The sequence below is a fragment of the Phyllostomus discolor genome, chromosome 1, assembly GCF_004126475.2.
Source record: "Phyllostomus discolor isolate MPI-MPIP mPhyDis1 chromosome 1, mPhyDis1.pri.v3, whole genome shotgun sequence".
NCBI classification, from domain to species: domain Eukaryota; kingdom Metazoa; phylum Chordata; class Mammalia; order Chiroptera; family Phyllostomidae; genus Phyllostomus; species Phyllostomus discolor.
The window spans coordinates 79,710,466-79,725,304 of NC_040903.2; the positions used below are offsets into that span (position 1 = coordinate 79,710,466).

At 38.0% G+C, this 14,839-nt stretch overlaps 1 pseudogene; it reads left to right on the forward strand.

Annotated features, from left to right (window-relative positions):
• The first annotated feature begins 5,262 nt into the window (after positions 1-5,262).
• Positions 5,263-6,733, forward strand: LOC114493072 (annotated as a pseudogene).
• Positions 6,734-14,839: the final 8,106 nt, after the last annotated feature.

The window sequence follows — 14,839 nt, forward strand, 5'->3', positions numbered from 1 at the left end:
CTATGAAATATGTTTTCAAACACAGTGTAAATGGATATTCTGGAAGCCTTTGGTTTTGATTTTAAGTATTTCTAACATTTGATTTTAAGTATTTCTAATATTCACTGGAAGTATAATAATATAAAAAATTCAATCAGCATTTTCATGTTGTGATTCCATTGCCCTCTCATAAGACTATAGAAATAATGGAAGTAAAAAAGAAGGTATTTAAGAAAGTTGAAAGGAATGTTGCTTATTTATTTGACATAGCATTCTCCACGGTCCAGCTCCTGTGTCTGTTCTGAATTCATGCCATGTCCCATTTTTTCCCATGTCCCATACATTTTTCTTCTTTATTCATCCAAATTAACCAATTGGTAACAGTGTCCTAATGTTCTAATTCCTTTTGAACATGTTATCAAAACATATTGCCACCTTACTGTGTGTTTTGTGTGCTTTTTATCAGTGCCCGCAACAGTCTAGAGGGCATTAGCAGAAAGAAAATTATATTGCTATTGACCAAGTTCATCTCATGAGAGCCCAAATTTCTTCTTCCTTCTAGTCCTGTCCTTTTTCTTTACCCACACTTCTCCAGGCCTTTTTGACTCATTTCCTGGGTGATGGTTAGGTCCTTTAGGAAACAGAGATGGAGACTAAGTAGGCATGCCAAAGGGGAAGGAAAAGGGAGAGGAGGCAGACACGAACAAGGAGAGGCCATGTTATGCTGACCTGATGAAGCCCAACTGAGGGATTTGGAGCAAGGATTGCCTGTTACAGGGGTACCATGTTGGGGGGAAGCAACCAGTCCCCGTATCACTATCTTGTTTGTTCATTGGCTAGTCCCCTCCACTCTCAGAAAAGAGTGACCTCAGCTGGAACTCTAGAACACACACACCCTGTAATCATTAATGGTTGGAGGCCATCAGTCTTGCATTGCACACCTCGCAGTTGGGCAGCCTGTCATTCCTTAAAATGACTATCTCTTCATTGCATCCCATCTGACCTCCCCGACCCTTCCAGGATTCCAGTTCCACACTTGAGATGCAGCAAAGCTCTCAACACCCCCAATTTCTGGTTTCATTGAAGGGTATTTTCCTCTTCTGTGTATTAGAAAGGGGCCTTATATTTTTATATTTAAGCTAGTAAAAATAAATAACCCTTTCTCCAGTTGATTTAAAGAACTCCTTATAACATGACTGTGTTGCCAGACTTAAGGGCTCCACCTATTTACTCTGTCTCCTCAGCCTCTAGTATATGTGAAGAAGAAAAAAGAGGTGAGGGAGAAAAAAGAGTTAGATCAGAGATCGTCTTCTCCATGGAAGTTTTCCCAACTCCTTCCTCTAGGCTGAATTGACTATTTTTCATCGGTGTTTACACCATATGCTGTGAATTTCTTAGCATGTTGTATTCTCCTACTTGACTGTTTTGTCTGTCTCTTCATTGGGCTATAAATTTTTCAAGGGCAAGAAAATTCCTTGTTTTTCTGCCTGTCTGTAAAACTTAGGCTTATAACAGATGCTTTGGATTTTAACTCTATTCTGTGACAGCAGCGCCAAACTCACTGTGTTACAAAGCTATATTTTAAGTGTTTTTATTAGAGATTTCCAAACTATTAAAAAATATATTCAGTACTCAACCACTACTTTATAAAAAATACTTATAATACACACATATTACAAAATTTAGAAAATAATTTAGAAAAAGGTTCCTAGGAAAAAATAAGACTCTTATAATTGTCCCACAAAAATATAACCAATACTTTATTTTCTTTTTGATTTTTAATATGATTTAAAAATGTTATGAGTTGCCATATATGAATACCTATACACTTACATATTATTCAATATCCTTCAGAATTATTTTTAAATAATTTTTCTATTATTGGAGCTTAGTTTTTTTTAACTGATATTTACTTTTATGTTCAAGCTGTCATTAACTTCCTTCAATATAAATCTTTATTCTCATCTCATTTCTTTTAGGTTAAACAGCAATGCATTTCCTTATCTTTGTTTACATTGTCTAGTTATTTTCCATAGAATTTATACCAGTCTATCCCACCAGCTCTGTGTGGGACCCTTCTTACTACACTCTTGGCAGCATTATTTATTTTTTTATTTATTGTTAAAAAAACTTTATTTACTTATTTTAGAGAGACAGGAAGGGAGGGATAAAGAGAGAGAGAGAGAAACATCAATGTGTGGTTGCCTCTCACACTATTCTACTGGGGACCTGGCCCACAAGCTGGGCATGTGCCATGACTAGGAACTGAACCAGTATCCCTTTGGTTCACAGACCCATGGTCAATCCACTGAGGTACATCAGCCAAGGCAGCATTATTATCTTAAAAAGAGGACAACTATAACAATATTTTCTCTCTTTTAGTTGGTATCTCTATTTATTAATAACTTGAATATTTTGTTATATTTTATTAACTATGTATTAACTTCTGAGACTTTTCTATTAATATTCTTTCTCCATTTTCAGTAAATGTGTTTTATGAGTTTAAGTTTTTAATCTGGTAAATATTATTAAACAGCTATCATTATTCATATACATAATTTTCTCAATTTGAATTGTGTCACAGTTTTATGAGGTTTTGTCTTTCAGGGTGCTTCAAATTCTACACAGGTAAATTTCCTAATAATGTATTCCATTTGTTTCTGTGTTTAGAAAGTGCTTATCTACTCTGAGATCAGTTAAGTAATCATATTTCTACCTGTTTTTTGCTTTTATTTTTAAATAAAATTTACTTAATACATGTAATTATGATCTAAATTAATCTGTTCCTCAAAAGTATAATTGTTTCCCAAGCCTTTGGATAATTCATTCACACGCAATGGTTTGCTATGCTTCTTCTTCATCCATTATGATTTTTTTTTATTTTATGACTTTAAGACAGTCTCTAATGTTCTGTTGATTTGTTTGCCCACTCTGAAACAACATTTACAAATGTTTTGTGGATGCTTGAAAAGAAGGTATATTCCCTGTTACTGAAAAACATACACTCATGTATCCATATATTCAACATTTATTTCAAGTCAATCCAAATACCTTCAGAAATTACACAAGTGATAGCAATGTGCTCAACAGCCAGATGCAGTTAATTAGGGAGTGGCGCCCATGAAGTCTCAGGGAGAACACACACCTGCCTAAAGACATAAGTGCACACACTTTTATTAAAGATTGTACTGACCCAATTTCTCAGCCTCAGCTATGTTTTTAGGGTGAATTTGGACTATTGTCTCTTCATTTCTATATCTAGTATGCCTGATTATATTATATGGATAGATTGTATTTGAAACAAAACAGAGCAATTGTAACTGCTTTTATTTCCTGAGGAGGCAAGAATGATGCATACATTTTATTTGGAAAAGGAATTGGAGTGGGAGGAGAAAGAAAAGACTGAAGTTTCAAGGCTTCTATCAGTTCATCCATGTTCAATATGATCTAATCTTTAGACTTTTGGAAAGCTCAGTTACTACGCAAATAAATAGTGCTGTTGCTTAGGGGTGGCAGTTTGATGAAAGAAGAGATTAGTGACTGTCTTTGTGGAGAAGTAAAATGATGAGAACTAAAGTTCAAAACAATGTGTATTTAAGTTTAAATATGTACTTCCTTTGTTGGTTTTTGCTGTTCCTCAGGCTAATCCTGAAGCTGCTGATGGTGGCCTTTTTGGTAGAAGGCACTGATAGAGTTGCTCTCTCATGGAGGGGTATGTGTGAGTCCTGTGCCCTGTCCTTGAGATCTCCCTATGGCTCACTTGTCTGGCATGGGGCATCTTTTCTGGCACAAGCACTTCTAATTTCTTCTATTCGGTTCCTAACCACAGTGGTATTTGCCACAGCCTCCTCACACTGAATTCCCTTAGCCTGGAAGGTAGCTGGCAAAATGATTTCAAGATCAGCTCCTTTTCTGGTGTTCCCTGGACCTATAAGTAATTCACACACCCTTAGCACAGCCAACGATAACAGTCTTGGCTGCTCTATTGCCATCCCCTTACTTGGCCTACTTTCATTTCTCTTTAATCCACAGAGCAGGTCACCAAGTCTTAGCAGATAGCTGGTGCTCAAATATAATTAGTCTAGTTGCTCACCTTGGAGAAACTAAAACTTTCTATTCATCAATCTCTGAGAGAATCTCCCCTTGTAATCTTGACTTGAGGGCTGGGGAAATGCCTTTCTCCATGAACACTACATTTCCCACAAGCCCAGTGAGAAATTCCTATGTTTAGTAGGTGCTTGGGAGTGGGGCCTGGCTTGGGGTTGTAGGCCTGGTTCTTCTGCTTTTCATTAGATCTTGTGACAGATCTTGAGCCCCAGAGCCTCTCATTAAAATGTGGTATAATGGCACGTTTTTTTTCTCAAGTTTGCACTCAAGCCAGGTCAGTGTAGTTAACAAATTTAATTAATAAATTATACATTTGCATGTCTGCAATGCCTAAATTATTTTACTAAATATTGTTTCATAGTGAAAATTGTGGACTAAAATAAGGCAGAGTATTATGTTCCTTGTGTTTTGTGTGGAATTCAAACAATGGAGTCACCTTATTTCTTAGTGTCCTCTCCCTGTTCTTATTATTGCCCCTAGAGGGTTAGGCTGGTCCTGTGGCAGGGAGGCAAAAGACTTGAATATTTATTTTCACATTAAACACAGAGTGTGTGAAGTGTTTTGTTGGTAAACTGGCCCTTTAAACAAATAAGCAAACAATCGAAAAAAATAGAAAACCACAAAAAAACCCAAGTCCAAACCAAAGGTAAACAAAAACACTGATATCTGAAGTGTTTGCCAACTTATGAGATGTATATTCTTTCACCATGTGGATTTCAACCTGCTGATATTGAGGCACTGAATGGGGAGTAGGAAAGAAAGCCACATGGTTGGCTCTTCTGACCCGTACCAACTGGCTGCAGTGCAGTGTTGAGTCTCTACAGAGTCTGAGGGAAGTTATGGTGATATTGTAACTCTTGTGATATATTCCACCCAAGCCATCTGTTGGAGCTACCTCTAATTTTAAAAAGATGGGGAAAGGTTATTATCTGAGATGAGGCAAAATGGAGTGGACCTGAAAACAGAGCAACTGGGAACTGCCAGGGCATCCTTCCTTGGGGAAGCAGAGCCGGGTAACAAGGTGAGAAGTTAGATTTACCAGAAAAATGAGTGAAATTCACGGCGGTAGGGTGGCCAAGCATTAGTGATGTTTAATAGGCTGCCAACTATGTGTAAATGGTGTGTTTGTTAAGGCTGTAATTCAACTCCACCGGCCCAGCTTTCAGTTAGGTTGATTAAAAACAAATGAGGCCTATGTAACTTTTCCACAATGGGTTTGCCACCAGAACATAGGTGTCATGAATGCCACCACCAAATCAAAGCTAAAATGGGAAAGGAAAAGACTCATATCAGCATAGTTGTCATTGAACACGTAGATTCTGACAAGTCTACCACTACTGGCCATCTGATCTACAGATGTGGTGGGATTGGCAAAAGAACCATTGGAAAACTTGTGAAGGAGGCTGCTGAGGTGGGACAGGGCTCCTTCAAGGATGCTTGGGTCTTGGATAAACTGACAGCCGAACCTAAGTTGGATCACCATTGATAGCACCCTGTGGAAATTGAGACCAGCAGGTATTATGTGACCATCACTGATGCCTCAGGACACAGAGACTTTATCAAAAACTGGATCACAGGCACATCTCAGGCTGACTGTGGTGTCATGGTTGTTATCACTGTTTTGGTGAATTTGAAGCAGGTGTCTTCAAGAATGGGCAGACCCACGAGCATGCCCTTCTGGCCTACACACTGGGTATGAAACCACTGATTGTTGGTGTTATGGATTCCACTGAACCATCCTACAGCCAGAAGAGATATGAGGAAATTGTTTAAAAAGTCATCACCAACATTAACAAAATTGGCTACAACTTGGACACAGTAGCATTTGTACCAGTTTCTGGTTGGAATGGCAACAACATACTGGAACGAAGTGGTAACTAAGGTCCTAGGTTCAAAAGATGGAAGCTCTGCTATAAAGACAGCAGTGCAGGGGAACTGCACTGCTTGAAGCTCTGGATTGCGTCTTGCCACCAACTCATCCAATTGATAAGACCCTGCGTCTGCCCCTCCAGGATGTCTACACATCTGGTGGTATTGGTGCTGTCCCTATGGGCCAAGTGGACACTGCTGTTCTCAAACCCAGCATGGTGGTCACCTTTGCTCCAGTCAATATTACAACTGAAGTAAAGTCTGTCGAAATGCACCATGAAGTGTTGAGTGAAACTCTTCCTGAAGATAATGTGGCCTTCCTTCACTGTCAAAAGCATGTCTCTCAAAGATGTTCATCATAGCAATGTGTTTGGTGACAGCAAAAATGAGCCACCAATGGAAGCAGCTCATTTTCCAGCTCAGGTGATTACCCAGAACCATCAGGCCAAATCAGTGATGGATATGCATCTGTGCTGAATTGTCACACAGCTCCTGTTTGCAAATTTGCTGAATGGAAGGAGAAGATTGATTGTTGTTTTGGGAAAAAGCTGAAAGATAGCCCATAGTTTTTGAAATCTGGTGATGCTGCCCTCATTAGTATGGTTCCTGGCAAGCCCATGTGTGTTGAGACCTGCCCTAACTGTCCTCCTCGGGGCCATTTTGCTGTTCTTGATGTGAGACAGGCGGTTGCTGTGGGTGTCATCAAGCAGTGGGCAACTAGGCAGCTGGAGCTGGCAAAGTCACCAGATCCAACCAGAAACCTTGGTGGGCTAAATGAATAGTATCCTCAATACCTGCCTCTTAATTAGCAGTAGTTGAATAGTTTCAGAATTGCAATTGGTCATTTAAAATTAATAGTAAAAGACTGGTTAATGATTAAAGTGCAGAGTAAAACTTTGAGAAGAAAAGAAGAGTGTTTTGTAGACAGTTTTTTTGCATGTGTGGCAGTTTTTAAAATCAATACTTTTAAATGGAAACAACTTGGCCAAAAATATGTCACAGAATTTTGAGACCCATTAATACATAGTTTAATGAGGAAAAAAAGGTCCATGCGGGCTAATGTTAGATCATTGAAGAGCTGGGTCTGTGCATCGTGTCTGGGCCTATGCACACTGGATAGAGGAGAATGAGACCAAGGCAAGAATCTGATGGGTTTCAGAGGACAGGACAAGGAGGGAGGGAATCTTGAGAATGAAAGACTCAGGAGTTGCCAGAAATGTTGGAAAGGACATTGAACCTTTACCTAACATGTAATGGGGACATTTACCAATTTTATTTTTGACAGAAACATGACCTTAGCTGATATCTAGATGTTATTTAGTCTATTGTTGAAAACAATTATAACATTACTTTTATTTGACCTACAATTGTTATTTGTTACTATAACTGTATTTCAGCTATCCACACATATATTTAAATCTTGTATGCATTTTTATACTATTTGATGCATTAAAATTCATAGCTATTATAATTTATTTGTAGATTATCAAGGTAAAATTTTGCTTTGCTTACCCAAGAACATGGTGTTCATTATCATTTGTTCAGCTCTTCTTTTATATCTCAGGTCATTTAAAGTATTTCTTAGTAGATCTTCCATATTTCTTTTTTTTTTAAAGATTTTATTTATTTTACTTTTAGAGAGGGAAGGGAGGGAGGGAGATAGAGAGAGAGAGAGAGAGAGAGAGAGAGAAAGAGAAAGAGAAACATCAATGTGCGGTTGCTTTGGGTTATGGCCTGCAGCCCAGGCATGTACCCTGGCTGGGAATCGAACCTGGGACACTTTGGTTCCCAGCCCGCGCTCAATCCACTGAGCTACGCCAGCCAGGCTTGATCTTCCATATTTCTTAAACGTCACGAGGTGAGGCAGAGTCTGCTAGTTTTTCCCTAACATCATTTCCCCCTCTTTTCGTGCAGTGGCAGCCAGGTTTTAGCTGACACACGGCCACCCAGAATAAAAGCTTTATTTTACAAACTCCCTTGCAGGTAAACTTGGCCAGGTGACTAAGTTTTAGACAATGGGATATAAGTGAAAGCAGTACGTGCAATTTTGAGAAGTGTTCTTTAAAGGAGAGGAATGTTCTCTTTCCTCTTTTTTTGTGGTAAGAATGGGACACCATGGCTGGAGCACAAAGCTGGAGGAGCCTGGGACTGGCTGTGCGGATCTGTGAAAGTGCTATTCTCATCTTGGACTGCTGATCACTGGACTTTTCACATGGAACAATAATCACTTTTCTGTCTAAGCCACTGTTTGTTTGGGTTATATGTTGGACCTAATGCTAATTTATATACTAAGCATTTCAAATATCTTTTATTGGTATTGTAAATAATATTTTCCCATTATATCTTCTAATTGGTTATTATTTCTATGTATAAAAATCTATTGATATATTTATTTTGTACCTTACTAAATGACTGAATTTTAATATTGTTTGCAGTGGCTAGGAAACAAAGATGGAATACAGTAGAAAGGGGAAACACTGGTTTATGCTGTAGCTTTAGCACTTGAAAGGTATGGGGGACAATGTTTATTATAACAATAGTGGAGATAATTTGCATTTGTTAACTGCTACAGAAGTTTCACAGGAAAAGAATGGCAGGTTCAGGACAGCCAACTACCAATTTAGGGCACATGTGTAAGCTACAGAGCTTATGGAGAAGCATTTAAAGAGAGCCTCATCTGCAACTAGAGAGCCACCTGTGCTGAAAATAGGCCTGAAATTTGATTATAAGACTGGCATAATTACAAGAGATTGAATTGATAGCTTGAGCAAGTCTTCTATGCTACAAAGTACATAGTACATAGTGTAATGGGGATATTTGGGTAGATGCTTTTAAGAACCACAAACCTATAGGTTCCCTTGAATCCCAGGGCTGGCTAACACACCTCCTCCTTTCAAAGAGAGAGCAGACTCTCATTGCATGGGGCAAAAGCCTGATGTGAAGCAGTTTTCTTAAAAAAGATGTTTATCCTCTTCAGGATCTTTCACTATTTCCCCCTATTTTTTCTCAGCCAATAAAGCCAGATCTCAAAGGGTCTTTCCAGGGAAATACTACCTCTTCAGGAGGTGTATGCCACAGGGTATGGCTCATATTTACCCCAGGAACCAGAAAAAAAAAACCATGTATGTAGATGGATCTGGAAGATGCTGAACTAGGATGGGCAGAATAGGCTGAGTAGGGGAGAGCTTTGCCCCCCCCCCCCTTTCCATCAATCTTTTTGTTAGGTATGTTATTTGGTTTTATTTTGGGCACCTAGATTTTAGATTTGGGAGTTAGGTGATTTTGTGATTGGGATCTGGATAACAGGAAGGTGCACAAAAGAAAAGTCTCATGTATTGGAAGAGATGTGATAGACACATCCATGGGCCAGTGGTCAAACGAGGATGAAGCACTGTTTGTGGGAGAAGCTGAACAAGTAAGGTAAAAGGAGAGGCATTGTGCTGAGAAAGCAGGGTACCCGAATGGGAGTTTCTGCAGGTAGAGCAATTGTGGATGGGGCCAAGGACTGGAGTGCCAACCTGGTTGTGGGTATCTGAGTTGGAATTGAAAGAGGTTACTTGGAACCAGTAGGTCAGGAAACTGAAGGGCTGGGTTTTGGTGGAACACTGACGTCTTCAGGCAAATGACAGGATTTCTTTCACATGGAGAGAGAGATTGAACCAGATGAGAAAGGGCTTCATTTCATTGGATTATAGTAACAGGAGAGGGACAGAGAACGTAATAAAACTTCATGAGTCTGAAAGAGTGAGTTTTATATGATGGGGTGTAAGTGGTGATAGTCTGGAAGCAAAGATGCAATCCTTAGAGTTCTGAATCCATAGGAAGGCAGTGGAAGAGAAAATACCAGGGAGGGCAGAGTAGGCTTGATTGTGAATACATAAAACAGAGTTTGTTCTTGGATTTTTATTTATTTATTATTGTATTATTTATTATAAACAACTGTAAACCTACTTTTGCCATCCCCTGTATTTTATTTCTATCTTCTTTTGGGTAGGAAAATGTCTTTTTTATATATGTAGTTAGATCAATCTGTTTGTAGCAATTCCTCCAAATATCAGCAATATCATTTCTGTCACTATGAATACAGTTTAAATGGGAAGTTGTGAGAGGTCAAATTCATGGGGCTGCCAACCCACTGCCATTTTAAAGGAAAGTTTAAAATATTTATTATATGCATCAGCACATTATATATATATTTGTCAGTGGGAAGCACTTTTTGGTTTACATAAATTTTAAGAATTTATAATATTCTTCAGGACAAGTTAATTAAAAATTCATAACAAGCTTTAAAAAATCTGGTTATTCAAAATAACTAATCTGTTAATTTTAATAGTAGATTAAAAGCAAATTTTTTTGCCTTTCAATGTTTCCATGACAGCTTTTTTGTTTCTGTTATTCCATAGAAAATAATTAATGGACAATTCTAAAACAGATGGCTACTATTTATTTTGTAGTATATTTTATTTTTTATTTTAAGTTTTAAAATGATTTTATTTATTTATTATTACAGAGGGGAAGGGAAGGAAAAAAAAACGGGACAGAAACATCAATGTGTGGTTGCCTCTTGCACGCCCCCACTGGGGATCTGGCCTACATCCCAGGCATGTGCCCTGACTGGAAATTGCACTGGTGATCCTTTGGTTCTCAGGCTGGCACTCAATCACTGAGCCATACCATCCAGGCCTGTAGTTTATTTTAAAACTATGCAACCCAATATATCTGCCATCACTTGGAACTAGTTACCAGAAGGTGACTGGACTTGTTGTTGAATGTGGACCCAACTGAAAATGAAAATGGTGGACAGTGATGTGACAAACACTGTAGAGGGGACCACACTCCTATGGAAGGATTGGAAACAGTTCCTACGACTTTATTTTATTTATTAGTTAAATTCTGCCATTGTTGTAACAGTCTATTAAATTTCATTTAGCTTTTGTGCTTGCATTTGCTTTCTTCCCACCAAGCCCCTATATTTGTCACATTTTCTTCCCAGATCACCCTTTATTACATAGACTGCAAAGCTAAGAATAAGGTCCCTGTTATTTCTAAATTAGCCCCAAGATCATAAAATTTGATATATGATCCTCAATAAAAGAATTGAGAAATATCTAAATAAACACCTGTTTCAAAGCTTACTTGTAAATAAAATGTGTGTTATTTTTTTAGGAGTATCATGAGGAGTGTTGATGTATTCAGACATTTCATAGACTATCATTTTATCACTTTGAGGTTTGAAGTTTTCCATTGGTGTTCTAGAAAACATGGAGAGCTTGCAGATCACAGAAGGGTTGATTTGCTCATTCTCATAAAAATGGAAATGCTAAAAGAAGATATTTGTTTAGAATTTTAGCAAATATACACCTGTGTTAAGTTAGTGCAGTTCACCTAGCAAACATATCACATATTGTGTGTACATGTTTTGATATTTTAAATTAATTGATTATTTTAGTAAATATTTTTTTGAATTCTTATATTCCTTACAAATAACTCTCTATCTAGCAAGAGGGGACAACTTGGGCATGACAGTATTTTGGTTATTGCTTAGACTGTGGTCTTTGCTAATGGGAATTGTCAGTGGGCCCCAAAGTTCAGAAAACCAAGTGATACAGAGATGATATCCACCAATTCTATATTCATGAAGCTTTATTTGTTAACTTTTTAGTGTTTATACTAAGGAGGTATAAATGAAAGACAGTTTGAGCTGAAGCAATTCTGAACTATAAATATGGTCTCTGAAGAACCTCCCATAGCCCCACCCTGCCTTAAATTCATGGTCTACTTGAGTTTCTGCATGTTCAGTACAATCCACAAAGGTATTAATCCCCTGCTTTGAAAGGTACTGTTTTGGAAAAGTTGATGCAAACTTTTTGTTTGTTGATTTTTTTGTAGTTCCACATAAGACAGAATATATTTGTTTATGTACTTCCTTTCTAAAGGGTTAAAATTTCTAATTTTTTTGTAAAATTACTTGAGTCAATGTTAATACAAAAAATCAATAGTCTTTCTATCATCGATGGAATAAATTAACAAATTATTTATGATTAGAATACATATTGATTGGTAAAGTTGTCATCTCTCATTTTACCAGAATACCTTTGTTTCAATCCTCTTTTTGAGGTAAGGCAGTGACTTTTTGCAGTGATTGATTTGGGCCATTAATGACAAGTCCAAGTAGGTTTTAGTTCATCCGTCTTCCTGTAGTCCAGACAAAAAGGCTACTACAAATAAACCTCCTGTCTGAGTGATTTTTGACAGAAAGAAGTCCAGGAGGCCTCCTGGCCTATTGCTTACTTGTCCCTTCGTCTCCCTGCCAGGAATGACACAGCTCCAAGTGGGGCCCTGGAACCTTGACTTCATCATGTCCAAGAACCTAACTGTGAGATAATCCTGATGGGGCACTAACTTCACACCTTGAAATTTGGGTACAGTTTCAGGGGTCTCTGAGACTGTCTGGGTGTTGGTAGAGGATGACACAAGGAAACACAAATGCTCACTATGATAGCACACACAAATACTTGCAAATGTGTGTATTGGCATGATGTCTCTGTGTCCAGACTTGCAAAATGATGAAAGTGATAAGAGAAACCGTGGTTATAAAACATTACTTTTTTTTAATTTTAATGACAGTGCTGCTTTCAAGTTTTCTTTACTTGGCTGTGACAGAAGTAATTTTTTTAAAGTTTCCATTTCAACAACCATGTGGGTATAAATGGCATCTGAGCTGGCACCACATTGACAGGCAGATTCTTCAGTGCACATTTCATTGAATGCTCACCGTTCCTGCTTCTTGATTGGTTCCCTTGAGAATTCTGTTCTCATTTCTGCAGGAAGGTGTTGTTATCCTCCACTAACACCACAAGGGCTTCTAAAAGCAAAAATACCTGAAGCAAGATACTCAGTAATTTGACAAACTCCATTATATAGTGGAAATCCAGTGACTTCATTAGCATGACTAAAACTAAAACAATTCTGTATATCTGCTGTGTTTTTTAATTTCTAATTTTTCTTTTTTTTTAATTTTAATCATTGTTCAAATACAGTTTTCTCCTTTTTACTCCCAATCCAGTCCCCCCTCCCAACCCTCCCCACCTCCCTCCCATCACCCCCCTCCCCTTAGTTTATGACCATGTGTCCTTCAAGTTTGTTCCTGTGAAACCTTCCCACTGTCCCCTTAAATTCCCTCTACTCTCTTCTGTGGGCACTGTCAGCCTGGCCTCTATTCCAGTGTCTTTGGTTATATTTTGCTTGTTTCTATGTTTTGTTATTTAGGTTCCTGTTAAAGGTGAGATCATATAGTATTTGTCTTTCACTGTCTGGCTTGTTTCGCTTAGCATGATGTTTTCCAGCTCCATCCATGCTGTTGCAAAGGGTAGGAGCTCCTTCTTTCTTTCTGCTGCATAGAATTCCATTGTGTAAATGTACCATAGTTTTTTGATCCATTCATTTACTGATGGGCATCTTGGTTGCTTCCAGCATCTAGCTATTGTAAATTGTGCTGCTATGAACATTGGGATGCATAGGTTACTTTGAATTGGTGTTTTAGTATTCTTAGGATAGAGTCCCAGCAGTGGAATTGCAGGGTCAAAAGGTAGATCCATTTTTACTTTTCTGAGGAAGTTCCATACTGCTTTCCATAGTGGTTGCACCAGTCTGCAGTCCCACCAGCAGTGCACTAGGGTCCCCTTTTCTTCACAACCTCTCCAACACTTGTTGTTTGTTGCTTTGTTTATGATGGCCATTCTGACTGGTGTGAAGTGGTATCTCATTGTGGTTTTAATTTGCATCTCTCTGATAGTTAGCGATATTGAACATCATTTCATGTGTCTTTGGATTTTCTGTATGTCCTCCTTGGAGAAGTGTCTGTTCAAGTCCTTTGCCCACTTTTTAATTAGATTCCTTGTCTTCTTAGAGTGCAGTCTTGTAAGTTCTTTATATATTTTGGAGATTAAACCTTTGTCTGAGGTATCATTGGCAAATATGTTTTCCCATACAGTCTCTTTTAATTTTGATACTGTTTTCTTTAGCTGTGCAGAAGCTTTTAATTTTGATGAGGTCCCATTTGTTTATTCTTTCCTTTATGTCCCTTGCTCTAGGGGACATGTCAGTAAAAAAGTTTCTTCGTGACATATCTGAGATTTTCCTACCTACGTTCTCCTCTAGGACTTTAATGGTGTCACGTTTTATATTTAAGTCTTTTATCCATCTTGAATTTATTTTTGTATATGGTGTAAGTTGGTGCTCAAGTTTCATTTTTATGCAAGTGGCTGTCCAGTTGTCCCAACACCATTTGTTGAAGAGGCTATTTTTACTCCATTTTATGTTGCTGCCTCCTTTGTCAAATATTAATTGACCATAGAGACTTAAGGACTTATTTCTGGACTCTCTGTTCTGTTCCATTGGTCTATCTGCCTGTTTTTATGCCAGTACCAGGCTGTTTTGATTACAGTGGCCTTGTAGTATAGTTTAGTGTCGGGTATTGTGATCCCTCCTACTTTACTCTTCTTTCTCAAAATTGCAGCAGCTATTTGGGGTCGTTTATGATTCCATATAAATTTTTGAAGTGTTTGTTCTGTGTCTGTGAAATATGCCATTGGTACTTTAATAGGAATGCATTGAATGTGTAAATTGCTTTGGGTAGTATGGACATTTTGATGATATTAATTCTTCCAATCCATGGACACGGTATATGTTTCCATTTGTTTGTGTCTTCCTTGATTTCTTTCTTCAGTGTTGTGTAGTTTTCTGAATACAGGTCTTTTCCCTCTTTGGTTAGGTTTATTCCTAGATATTTTATTTTTCTTTTTGCTATTTCAAATGGGATTTTTTCCTTGATCTCTGTTTCTGCTGTTTCATTGTTGGTGTACAGAAGTGCCTTTGATTTCTG